The sequence below is a fragment of the Carettochelys insculpta genome, chromosome 1 (assembly GCF_033958435.1).
Source record: "Carettochelys insculpta isolate YL-2023 chromosome 1, ASM3395843v1, whole genome shotgun sequence".
Taxonomy (NCBI): Eukaryota; Metazoa; Chordata; order Testudines; family Carettochelyidae; genus Carettochelys; species Carettochelys insculpta.
Window position 1 is genome coordinate 382,012,020 of NC_134137.1, and position 13,599 is coordinate 382,025,618.

A 13,599-nucleotide genomic window follows, 5' to 3' on the forward strand; every position below is an offset into this window, starting at 1 on the left:
TGGTCTTCCTAATTATATTTTTACACTTCACTTGCCAGGTTATGTTTCTTTCTGTTTTCTTCATTAGAATTTCATTTCCACTTTTTAATGGATGCCTTTGTGCCTCTCAGTGCTTCTTTTACTTTGACAAAAATTCATCTACAGTTAATGATGAAATGAGCCAAAATTTCATCCTAAAACTAACTTTTGGAAAATGTGTCATTTTTGCAAAATCCTGAACATTGTAATACTTGGAAATAGAAGGCTTAAAATTAAAATTCCAATTTCCCCAAAAACATCCCAAATGTCGAAGTCTGCCAATGCCAGCTTAGGTCAGCATTTGCCTCTTATTGGATGTCTTAAGACAATGGAAGCATGCTTTGTTTGTTTGCACCATATCACCATAGAAATAAATTAAGAATACATAAACCAAACAAACCAAGCTTGGTCAAATAATGCTCTCAATCTCCCATCTTCTTTCACTGGCCTCTGGTAATTCAATGGCAGCTGTGTTGGTTTTTTCATCCAGGAAGCAGGTTCAGCCCAGAGTATGAAATCAAATGATTCCCATGCTTGTGCTCTGCCTCATCTCCTACACAGACAAGATGGCATAGCTGCCCCAGAATTAGTCCTAGTGATATCAGCTGTGCAGCTAGCACGACTGAAGGACAGTAGAGGTAATAGATTTGCCTGTATCCTGTACTCTTCTTTCTCTGCAGAGCCTGTTGAACAGACACTGAATAATAGTGGAGGGGCTGCTGAAGCTTAGAGTGCTTCCTGAAAGGGGCTACTGTGTACATCCCAAGGGCCATTAGGATTGCCCTTGTATCCTTTTATCCATGGAAGCTAGCATCATTTCATTCTGAAAAAAAAAACCCAAAACAAACTTGAATTAAACTTGAATTGCAGAGGCATGTTCATAAACAGATGCCTGAGGTACACATCCCTCACAGAAAATGGCAAGACTTGGTTACAGGTGAGGAGTTTTGGAACAGAGCAGGACAAAGAACCATTTTATGTTCAAACCTAGAGAAGAAAGGGTAGGTGGCTAGGCCACACTCTCAGAAAACCATCATCCAGCACAGTCCATCAGGCTCTCACACTGAACCCACAAGGAAAAAGCACATACAGGAAGACCTCAGCCAACGTGGAGAAGATGTACTGAGACTGAAGGACGACAACAGGGTCATCTAGAAGCTTTGTCTTGAGGTAGAGTGAAGTGGAGGAGACTTGTTGATGACTGATGCTCCACTCAGAGTACAAGAGTTTAAGTAGGTAAGTCATTCCGAAAAAAGCAAGGCTCCCTCCAAGGGCAGGTCCTGCACAGTCTGTTGGAGCCCCTGAGAGCCAGAGGACTGCAGTCAGGGGCTCCTGTGCATTAACACCGCTGAAGCTATGGACCTCTCAGCAGCACCCAGAAGCTGTTTGCAGAGAGATCCTCTCCACTGGTTCTCCCTCATCCACTACTGAGAAGAACACTTACTAGCCTCTTCTGGGAGCATGTCTTTAAATTTCAGCACGGAGCCCATATGGTAAAGTCACACCTGTCCAAAAGTGCATGCAGGTTTGCAATTCTGAACCACAAACTTCCTTCTCTGCCCCACAGAATAAGTGTTCCTACCAAACATGTATTAACTTCTCTGAATCTTTTGAGTTTGGGGTTGCACCTGCTTTCTCCTCTCTTTGGCAGCAGATACCAGCATCAACCCCGGACAGAGAGTAAAGACACTTACAATGCTGGGTGAATCTATAATACTTGCACTCAGCCTCCTTTGAATAGGGAGGCAAGTGTCTGCCACAGCCCCCTCACCTGGACCTGTTTTGGCCTCATTGAGAGGTATGACACATCTTGCAGAAACTGTAATGGCTAAAATATCAACCAGGAAGTGAGAAAATTCTTTCATCCTTCCATCTTTATGCCCAGTCTTAAGGCAATTCTCTTTAACTATTCCTGAGGCATGTTTTCATAATCTGGGGAGGCGACACGCCCTCCTCCCCAGGACTGCTTTGGCAGGGAGAAGCAAGAGGAGGCCAATGCTGGCTGTGGATGCTCTTCCTATGTCCCTTGATCAGGAGGTTCTATGGAGCTGTCTCTTAGACTCTGGTACCAGGCTCAGTATTCGAGTCTGGAACTGAGCTGCCCAGTGGGTAAGAGCCACATGTCTCTCCAAGCTCACAGACCTCAAATACAATCTGGAAACTGAGAGAAATCTCCGTGGATTCCCAAAGGGCCACTGGACACACATAATCGCACCGCAGCTGCCTGGCCGACTCCTCAGTGGTACTCTTGTGGCAGGATACACGGAAGGATAGGAACATCAGGCAGGAGAGTGGCTCGGAGGATGATGACCCTCTTTCTGCTGACCATGAAGGCAGGGTTCCAGATGGTGCCAGCCATCAGTGCCGAGATTCAGAAGCCCACAGCGAAGGGAGTGTCATGGTTTCCCCTACGACAATACTGAAGGGTGAGCCCTCAGATTGCATGAAACTGACATGCTACTGAGTGTTGCAGCAATCCTTTTAAGTCCTCCTAGTCCCCAAACCCCAACAACGTGAGCTCTTGCACTGACAGTGATATTGCCAACAGCAGGGTCACAAGGGCCCTGGCAGCTGCATGTGGTTTGAGCATTGGTCTGCTAAACCTGGGTTTGTGAGCTCAGTCATTGAAGGGGCAATTTAGTGATCTGGGGCAAATGAAAAAAAGAAAACAGGGAGATTTCTTGGTCCTCCCAAGGGGGCAGGGGACTGGATTCAATGACCTCCTGAAGTCACTTCCAGCTCTGTGAGATGTGTATTTCCATATATTATTATATTATGTGTTTCCAGGTGCAGTGCTGTAGATATAAAAGGAGCTCCTTCTGACTCCAGACATGATAGACTCTGCCTCTGCTCCTCAGTCAATGATACCGTCTTCTGTATCACCAAACCAGAGGAGTGACTGGGCTCAGATCACACTCTATACTTAAGCCTGTGCCTGGCAGACATTGATGACACGGATCTCACCCAGTCTGCTTCCTGCGCCTTTTCTTAGACACTGGGAATGGTGGGCAGTGGTGGAACTCAGGTCTGCTAGGAGGTTCACTCGTTACTGATGTAAAGGCACATAGTGAACAATCTGTCTCAGATGAAGGTGTCAAAGCCACCCCCATGAGCAGAAACTTTAGCCGGGTTTTAAATCTTTCTTCATGTGAGGCTTAAAGTCTCTGCAAATGTGACAGTCCTTTCCAGTGGGAGCTTCCCCACACCACTTCAAGCAACGTGAATGCAGGTTGCTCTCAGGCACAGGCTTATTGCTGGAAATGAAGGGCTTGAAGCCCAGTGCCAGGGGCATCCTTTGGCACCAGGAGTCAGCTGAAACTTGGAACAATTCTAACTTAATACCAGTAACCTTAATAAAACAAACTTGCCATGAAAAAGAGCACAGTTCACTGAGAGAATCTACAAATTCATGAACAGCAGTTCTAGCAAACACCACAGTGGTAAGAAGGAACTGAGGGGGCTCAGGGTCAGCAATGGCATTTGGTAGCACAGGGTACATGAGCTGCCCCAATGGATGCCACTGATGTTAAAGTTTCCAGTGACTGTGCATGGCATAAACTCACCCCAAAGTGGAACACACATTTGTGATCACTCAAAGAAGAGTGACTCATGCTTATCCTCAACCCACCACATATACTCTGAAAGCAGGGAGAGCAAAACCAATCAATTCAAACCCTCTCATAAGCCAGGAACATAAAGCACATTGATTTTACAAAAGCAAACTGACCAGCCATGGAGTGCTGGGGACAGAGCTCTCATTCAGACTGCTGAAGCAAAATAAAAGCTGTGGGACAGACAATTAATTCGTATTGTTTAAAAAAAGTACACAAGGATGATATAGGGAAGTCAGTTTGTTAAAACCACTAGGGATGGGTCAAAGAAGATTAAAACTAAAATCCCTGGATTTTGGCTGTTGTAAGAAAACTGAAGTCTTAGCATCTTAAAAATATGTAATATGCTTATGAATGCAGGTTGCCAGAATCCTTCAAGAGAGGTGTCTAGAGAAATGGGGTGGGCATCTATACTTCCTTTGTACTTGAAAGGAGTAAGGGAGTTTGTTTCCATTTATAAAAACTGTCTGGAAATTGAACTATTCTACTGTGGTTCTATAAGCTTCAGCCTGTGGACACATGTCACGGAGCAGCCAGTTGTAATTTTGTAGTCTGATATCTCCCCTGTCAAAGATTCCTGCTGTCTCAGGTCAAAGTATACAAATGCTCCATTGCTACTGGACATGGTTTACTTGAATGGGCTAAATGCAGTACTGGGGACTGAAATACCAGGGAGTCTGCCAATGCCAAATGTAACAGAGGTGATGAGACTGCTAGTCATGTCACCACCAGCAACTGCAGCTATCAGTCCAAAGAGCCACATGGTAAAGAAGCCAAAGAGAGAATTTCCTATACTGTGGCTTCAGTACTATACCTGGCTGCATTTTAGAGCAGATGAAAATAGAATGATGTACAATATACAAAATCCCCAGGAAGAAACCTGTTTTTCTTGATGGCCCAGGGAGAGAGAGAAGTAAGAGTCTGTGGAGTCAAGCAGGCCTTTGAGATGGGGAAGCAGCTGTTGTTTCTGAGGACCTGAGAAATTATGTTGCCAAAGCTATGAAAACGGCCTTTACAAACACTTTTGTGGCTCTTAGAACCATTTAACAGCTGAAATAAGAACTTTCAATGGACAAATGTGAGATTCCCTGGGAGTTTTCCTCTGAATGAATGTGCCCTAATAGAGATAAATTAGTCTGCTGGAAACTAGTGTTGCAGCTCTAACGTGCTGCTGGCCTCTGACCCCAGTGAGCACAAAATAAATGGATGGATGCTTCTAGCTTCTCCTACTCCTGAAAACACTGATACAGTAATGCAAAGAAAACCTTGTATTTACCTTTGCACGATGGCCCATGGCCATTTCTTCCAAATACTCACTGGGCAGCTAATATTCAGATTAACTCTGGGACTCACGATACTATGGCTGCAGCTGTGCAGTCCTAGCTGGACATTAAAAATGTCAGAAGTGATGGACCTTGGGAGAGGCAGCTCTAAAATAATGACAAACACTGCAAGTGACATTATTAGACAGCTGACAAGACTAAATCTGTCCCATGATAAAAAATTACTATGGTTTTGCCCATCAGCTGGCTTTCATGAGCTCTCAGCACAGTTCCTCATTTGAAAAACTGACATCAACTTCTCTATGTTTGGCCTTTTCTTTTAAATCTTCTCCCAAACACTGGTTCCATGGAAAGCAATCCAGGATTTGCTGGTTAAGCCACCACTATAAACAGAAGATGAGTGTTACATGGTAGTGTAAAGTGCAGTACCAGGAACCACTTAAAACTCTTGATTCTCTAGGTACTTATTCTAAAAAAGGGTTTTGTTTGTTCAAAGCTGTTCAAGAAAGAATTTGCAACGAGGCCATGTACTCAGGGATGTCTTGACACTTACAACAAAGTTGAGCCTTGTTTGTAAAAAGCAGCTCTTGGATACTGATATTTTATAGGGGCAAACAAAAAGCTGTTTCTCAACCCTGGAAAAAATTAGGCTAAATAGCTGGTTAAAAGATAGAAAACAAAAGATAGGAATAAATGGTTAGTTTTCAGAATGGAAAGTGGTAAACAGTAGAGTTCTCCCAAATATCTGCACTGGGACCAGGGCTGTTTAACATGTCCATAAATCATCTGGAAAAATGACCAAACAGTGAAATAGCTAAATTTGCAGACACTACAAAATTACTCAGGATGGTTAAGTTCAAAGCAAGCTATGAGGATTTAAAAAGGGTTTTCATACAATTCAGTGCCTGGGCAACAAAATCATAGATAAAATTAAATGACAAATGCAAACTAATTCACATTAGAAAACATCCTCACTGCCTGTTACCACATCTTGGAATCACTGTAGATAGTTCTCTGAAAACATCCATTCAATGTGCAATGGCAGTCAAAAAAGTTTACAGAATGTTAGGAACCATTAGGAAAGGGATAGGTAAGAGAATATATCATAATGCTACCACAGTAAAACTGTGGAGTTACAAACTTCACAGGAAGGACATCAAATATATAAACACAAAAGCTTTACATTCACACAGGAAAACAAGACAGGATATATAATTTCTTTACACCACAAATAAGGAAAATTATCCTCTATTTCATAAGACTAAATAAAAATATTAGTTTGTTAGAGAACTACAGAGCTTATTCAGACTATATATAACTATATTTAGAAACGTTGAGTCATAGAATCCTAGGACTGGAAGAGATCTCAGGAGGTCATCGAGTCCAGTCCCCTGCTCAAACCAGGATCAACCCCAACTAAAATGATCCCAGCCAGGACTTTGTCAAAATGAGACTTAAAAACCTCTAGAGACAGAGATTCCACCACCTCTCTAGGTAACACATTCCAATGATTCACCACCCTCCTAGTGAAATAGTTCTTCCTAATATCCAACCTAGCCCTCCCCCACTGCAACTTGAGACCATTGCTCCATGTTCTGTCATCAGTCACTACTGAGAACAGCCTCTCTCCATCCTCTTTAGAGCCCCCCTCCAGGAAGCTGAAAGCTTCTATCAAATCCCTCCTCACTTTTCTCCAAACTAAATAAGACCAAATCCCTCAGCCTCTCCTTGTAGGCCATGCATTCCAGCCCCCAAACCATTTTGGTTGCTCTCCACTGGACCCTCACCAATGCACCCACATCTTTTCTATACTGGGGCACCCAGAATTGGATGCAATACTCCAGATGTGGCTTTACCAATGCCTATTAAAGGGGAATAATCACTTCTCTATATTTCCCTGGATTGTCCTTCTTTCCATTTTTAAAGATGGGCACTACATATGCATTTTTCCAGTCATCCAGGATCTCTTCCAATCTTCATGAGTTTTCAAAGATAATGGCCAAAGGCTCTACAATGACATTTGCTGACCCCCTCAGTACCTGTGGATGCATTAAATCCAGATTCATGGATTTGTGTATGTCTATCTTTTCTAAATAGCTCTTAACGTGTTCTTTCCCCACCGAGGGCTGCCCACATCCTTCCCATACTGCATTGCCTACTGCAGTAGTCTGGGAACTGACCCTGCCTGTGAAGACAGAGGCAAGAAAAGCATTGAGAACTTCAGCCTTTCCCACATCATCTGTCACTAGGTTACCCCCTGATGCGCACAGGTCCCACGTCCTCCCTGATCACCCTCTCATTGTTAACATGCCTGTAGAAAGCCTTCTTGTCACCTCTCACATCCTTTGCTGGCTGCAGTTCCTCTTGTGCTTTTGCTTTCCTGCTTATTCCCCTGCATTCTTGAGCAATATATTTATACTCCTCAGTCATCTTTACAAGTTTCCACTTCTTACACACATCCTTTTTGCATTTAAGTTTGCCAAGGAGTTCCCTGGATAGCCCATTAAACAGAAGGCAGCACCTGCACTAAAATACACAGTTGTACATATGTACAGATCAAATGAAGAAAGAACACTCAAGATAACACAGAAAAACAAGAGTGAAGACGCTACGACTATGTCTACAATAGAGAGTTTTGCTGACAAAACTGGCATTTATGGACAAAACCCACAGAGGGCCCACATGCCGAAGGCATTCAACTGACAGTAAATTGACAGGACGTGGCATTTCTGCCAACAGCATTCTGCTGCTCGCTCATGAGGCAGAATGCGTTTGTCGACGGATTCTGTTGACAGAAAGCCATTCTGGACTTTTTGGGGGGCCCTCTGTTGGCAGATAGGGCTTCTGGCATACTGGCCAGCCCTGTCTGCTGTGCTTCTGGTTGGCTGTTTGTTGAGAGAGTGGCCGGGCAGCCCAGTCATTCTCTGTCAACAGAGTGGATCGAAAGTGTGATCCACTTTGCAGCCTGGCTGCAATTCGTCAACCAAAGTTTTGTTGCAAGATACTTCCGTTGACTAATCGCTCTAGCATAGACACAGCCTATATGACTGAGTGTGCTGCACTGTAACAAAAGATGGTAGCCGTCTGGCTGTTATCCACCAAGGGGGACGCTATAGACAACATCATCCTTACTATGAGTCCCACACCAGTACGAGGATTGGCAGGATTGTTACATGACAATGCTGCCTCTGTGCTGATATTTTCCCCAATTTTTCAGCAGTGTGATTACTTTCGTATTTAAATAAGATATGAAGGCACAGCTGGAATTTTACCAGTAGTAGCTGTCCAACAAAATGCTGCCTTAGGAGACTGACAGCAGACTTCCTAGCAGAAACTCATTTTATGATTATAATTATTGTATGATTTTTTCTCAGACCTTGGCTCCTACCTGTCAATAATAAAAAATCAGTGAAGGGTAAGAGTATTTGTGCAGCCAGATGTGTATACTTCTGTCATATTAGAATGAAAATACCTGTATTTAGAGAGGCATATCTGTAGAATCATAAAATCATAGACTCCAAGGGATGGAAGGGACCTCAGGAGGTTATCTAGTCCAGCCCCCTGCTTCAAGCAGGATCAACCCCCACTCAGTCATCCCAGCAAGGACCTTATCAAACTGGGACTTAAAAACCTGTAGGGACCCTATCTCTTTCCATATCTCTATTATTTATCTGTTGATTTGGATAACATTTGAAATGGAGTCAGTTTTTTCTTTTTTAGAGGCCCCTCCCCTTGCAAGGGCCTGAGCTGCAGCTTAGCTTGCTTACACTTTAATCTGGCACTGACCTCAGCACACCCTGACTGACTGCAGCTCAGGTGGCTTCATTCAGTGGGATGAGCACTAGATGGGCCCCGCTGGAGGGAAGAGGCCCAGCAGAGAAGAGCTGGGAAGCACCTTCTCTTTGAGCAGCAACCTGAAAGAAGCAGCAGGCAGGAAAGAAGAACAGACAGGCTACTCCCACCATAAACTGGAGCTGATGCATGGCAGATCACCTGAACCCTGGAGCAAGGGGCTGGGGTAGGACAGCATGATTCTTTGAGGCACAGAAGGTTTTGCTCATGTCCCTCACAGCCTTCCATGGCATTAAGGACCCTAAATAAAGCTCTGCATTTTGCAATGTTTGCTACACCACTACTCTCCTCATTTCCAGGTCATTAGTAAACATTAAACAATGGGCATAGTACAACACCTTAAAGCCCTTCTGCTACTCTTTTGCCATGATGAAATTTGATCATTTATTCCTGTTGCTGCTTGCAGTGTAGTTGATAATAATGTCTTTTATTGGACCAAGTTCTGATAGTGAGAGAGACAAGCCTGGGGGCCACACCAAGCTCTTCTTTGGGTACTAACCCAGAACTCAGCTTGTCTCTCTCACCAACAGGCATTGGTCCAGTTATAGTTATTACCTCACCCACATTATATCTAATTTATTCCAACTCTTTCCTGTCTCCTACCAGTTCTGATGCATGAAACCATACCTCATAGTTATCTATACTCCTGAACACTTCTGAAAAGTCAAATCAATTCTTTTCTCTTTTATTAATCTAAAAAACTAAACTGCAAGTAGAGTTGGAGAGACAACTTCCACTCAGAGATGATGAGTTGAAGATGACAAACATCAACGGGGCAGCGCATGGAGAGGAATTTTCTGAGGGATTTCCCATGTGAAGCAGGAAAGATTACTTGAACCTTGGAGTGAATTTTTCTGCCTGTTTGTTATTTGTTTGCATTGTGCTTGCTTGCTTTAACATTATACTGAAATCTGTTTTGTGGATCCAGTGTCTGAAACAAGCAGCCAGATACATTAGGCTGAGGGCTCACTAATGAGGCTCTATCCTTTTATCCTTAATCCCTAATCCCTTTAGGACTCCTTGGCTGTGTCTACACGGCACATATCTTCAAAATAGCCATGCTAATGGCCATTTCGAAGATTACTAATGAGGTGATGAATTGAACATTCAGCGCCTCATTAGTATTAGGATGCTTCTGGCTGTGGTGCTTCGAAAGCGCCGCTTTCAAAAGTGCGCGGCTCAGCACGGCTACACGGTGGTCCTTTTGGAAAGGACCCCACACCTTTTGAAATCCCCTTATTCTGATCAGTGAGTGGGATAAGGGGATTTTGAAAGGTGAGGGGTCCTTTCCAAAAGGACCCCCGTGTAGCTGTGCCGAGCCGCGCGCTTTCGAAAGCGACGCCTTCAAAGTGCCGCAGCCGGAAGCGTCCTAATGCTAATGAGGTGCTGAATATTCCATTCAGTGCCTCATTAGTAATCTTCGAAATGGCCATTAGCGTGGCTATTTTGAAGATTTGTGTCCGTGCAGACATAGCCAAGGAGTCCTAAAGGGATTAGGGATTAAGGATAACAGGATAGAGCCTCATTAGTGAGCCCTCAGCCTAATGTAGACACAGCCCTTGAGAACAGGAGTTTATAAACTCAGTTCCTAAACAGCAAGAGGAGCTAGCTAATAGAAGGGCAAACAGGGCAGTTTGGCAAAGGTGTATCAGAGGCAGGTATACTCAGACATATTTATCTGTTAGTCTATAAGGTGCCACAGGACTTCTTGTTGTTTTTGAAGCTACAGACGGATCCAGCTACCTCTTTGATACTTAAAAACATATGGAAATCTTAGGCTACTAATCTCCCACCCCACCCCTCCCAGTAGGTTACCATTTTAATTCTTTGAGTGACTGGTTATATGCATTCCAGTAGGTGACTCACTAGCTGTTTCCATGGAAGAGGGGTTGGAGATCACCTGGTTGCCACCCATAGGACTGCCACGCCAAAGGCTGTGTCATCTCGTGCCTTCTGGGTGATGACATAGTGTGATGTAAAGGTATGACTGGATGATGACATGGCTGCCTGGCAGATGTCCTGGATAGGGACCCACATAAGGAATGCTGCCGAGGAAGCTTGTGCCATGGGGAGTGGGCTCTCAGGGCCAGTACTACTACCTTGGCATAGCAGATTCTGATGTAGGATGCAACCCACTATGAAAGACTTTGGGGCGAGATGGGGAGGCCCTTCATTCTTTTCACTCTCGCAATAAAGAGTTGCACTCACTGATGAAATGGTCTCATGTAGTTAATGTAAAATGCTACGGCATGCCTGAAGTCCAGCGAATGGAGATTCATTGGCATACAGTTTTGGGAAGAACACCCATAAAAAGATGTCTTGCTTTATATGGAAGTGAAGACCACGTTAGGCAGGAATGCTGGACAAGGATGCATGATGTACGGTGGTTCTGAGATGCAGACTCAGAGACTCACCGACCTGGGGTCATGGCCACCAGGAAGGGTACCTTCCAGGAGAGACATGACATGATTGTTAGGGGCCCAAACTGGGGACCCATATGCTTAGAAAGGTCCAAGTTCAGGTCTCATTCAGGAACTGAGTCTTTGACCTGGCGCTACAGTCTGTCCAGATCCTTGAGGAATCTCCCCACCATAGGGTTTCTCCCCACCATAGCTGGGAGTTTCTCTAAAAGGCACTGCAAGAAAGCAAGCAAAGAGAGTCCCACCAGCATATTTATCTCTCCCCCTAGCTTGGTGTCATTTGTGAGCATGCTGAGGGTGCAATCCATCCCACCATCCAAGAAATTCATGAAGATGTGAAACAAAACCATCCCCAGGACTGAGAGTTCAGGGACTTTGCTTGATACTGATCACCAATCAGACATTGAGCCGTTGATCACAACTTGTTGAGCCCAACAACCTAACCAGCTTTCTATCCACCTTACAGTCTATTTATCCAATCCATACTTCTTTAAATAAATACCCGGTCTCCCAAGTACCTATATTATGCAACATATGCACAAATAATCTGGATAATAGTATGAACAATGAGCCAGAAAATTTTGTAGACAATATAAAATTATTCAAAATAATTGTGTTCAAAGCAGACTGTGAAGGGATCTCATCAAAATAAGGGACTATTCAGTAAAATGGCAGATGAAATTCAATGTTGCTAAATGGAAAGTAACACACACTGGAAAATGTTATTCCAACTATATATACAAAATGAGGACCTCTAAGTTAGCTGTTATCACTCAAGAAAGAGATGTTGGTGTCATCTCTGAAAACTTCAGCTCAGTGCGCAGTGGCAGAATGTTCTGAACTATTAGGAAAGAGATAATAAAACAGAAAATATAGTGACACTAAACAAATTTATCCTTTGTTCACATATTGAATATTGCATGCAGTTCTGGTTGCCCCATCTGAAAAGATGTATTAGAATTGGAAAAGATACAGCAAAAGGCAACAAATATGATTGGGAGTCTGGAACAACTTCTATTCAAGGAGGGACTGAAAAGACTGGGACTGTTCAGCCTAGAAATTAGACAACTAAGGGGGGATGTGACAGGTCTAAAAAACCATGAACTGTCTGAACAAAGTGAATAGTAACAAGTTATTTACTGCTTAACATAAAACTAGAATCAGGTGTCACAGGATTAAATAAAAAAGAAGTCGGTTTAAAATGCACAAAAAGAAGAACTTCTTCACACAGTGCACAATCTGTTGTACTCATTCCCAGTGGATGATGTGAAGGCCAAAAGTATCGGTGATTTCAAACAAGAACTAGATAAGTTTATGGAGAATAGGTCCATCAGTAGCTATTGGCCAAAATGGCCCTGCATGCAACCCCATGCTCTTGGGTGTCCCTAAACTTCCAACTGCCAGCAGCTAGGACTTTATAATGAATAGGTCACTCAAAATTTACTTGAGAAGTAGCAGCCATTGAGGGGTTGGTATCTGACCTAAGGATCATGTCCTGGAAGGCCAACATGTGACTGGGAAATTATTGGAGAGAACATAGGTTCTTCCCATGCATACTGTCCAATAAAACTCTGATGGCTTTCTAGCAGCTGTCCCATGTGACCCCAGCAGTGGCTGTCTTCCTGCATTCTGCCCAACCTCATCCAGGTCTCCACTGTTTCATCGGCAAGATGGCAGAACACCCATCGAAGGGAACCAAACTCAGGAGTGAGAGAGAATGTGAAGGCTGGTGCTCAGTTCCATGGGACAATAGGACTGCACCTGCCTCTGGGTAGGAGTGAGTGAATACTGCCAGGAAGTTGGTTTGCCAGTAGTGGATGTGCAATTGTCTACAATATGCCATCTTGATGTCTTCAGACTCAAAATACAGTCCATTGTCATAGCAACAACAAATTCGACTATGGCATCTGATGCACTCACTAGTTTCTGGAGGCACGTAAATAGATTGGGTGGGGGTGGAAGGAGAGAAAAGAAAACCAACTTGTACTGCATTGACTCTGTGTGTGTGTGCGTGTGTGTGTGTGTGTGCACACGTGCCACTTTTGTATCCAGAACAGCTCCTGTTCTCCCAGGTATTTGGTTAGGAAGATGCAGAGCCTCATACAGCAAATTAGTGCATGGTATCATCAGACTCCTTTGGTCAGCCTGTTCCCCTCCCACGTAATATCCCTGCTTCCTTGCAGCCCCAGAGACAAAGCATGGTGCTCAGTTAGCTCCAGAAGCCGGGACTTCCCAGGAAACCCAACATATATAGTGGCTGTGCTGCTTGTCACATCAGCTACATCCAGCACTTCGGTCACAGCACACTCTGCTGAAGAGACAGGCCCGGTCCAGTATCAGCTTCACTGGCTGCAATCGCACCATCCCTTGCACACCAACCCCAAAGCCCTTTCCAGTTCTCTCACAACTGCAGCA

General features: G+C 44.0%; 1 protein-coding gene across 6 annotated transcripts in view; it reads right to left on the minus strand.

Annotated features, from left to right (window-relative positions):
- Window positions 1–13,599, minus strand: part of SHANK3 (SH3 and multiple ankyrin repeat domains 3) — an 857,838-nt gene that overhangs the window by 438,443 nt on the left and 405,796 nt on the right. The gene's annotated exons all lie outside the window — the stretch shown is intronic.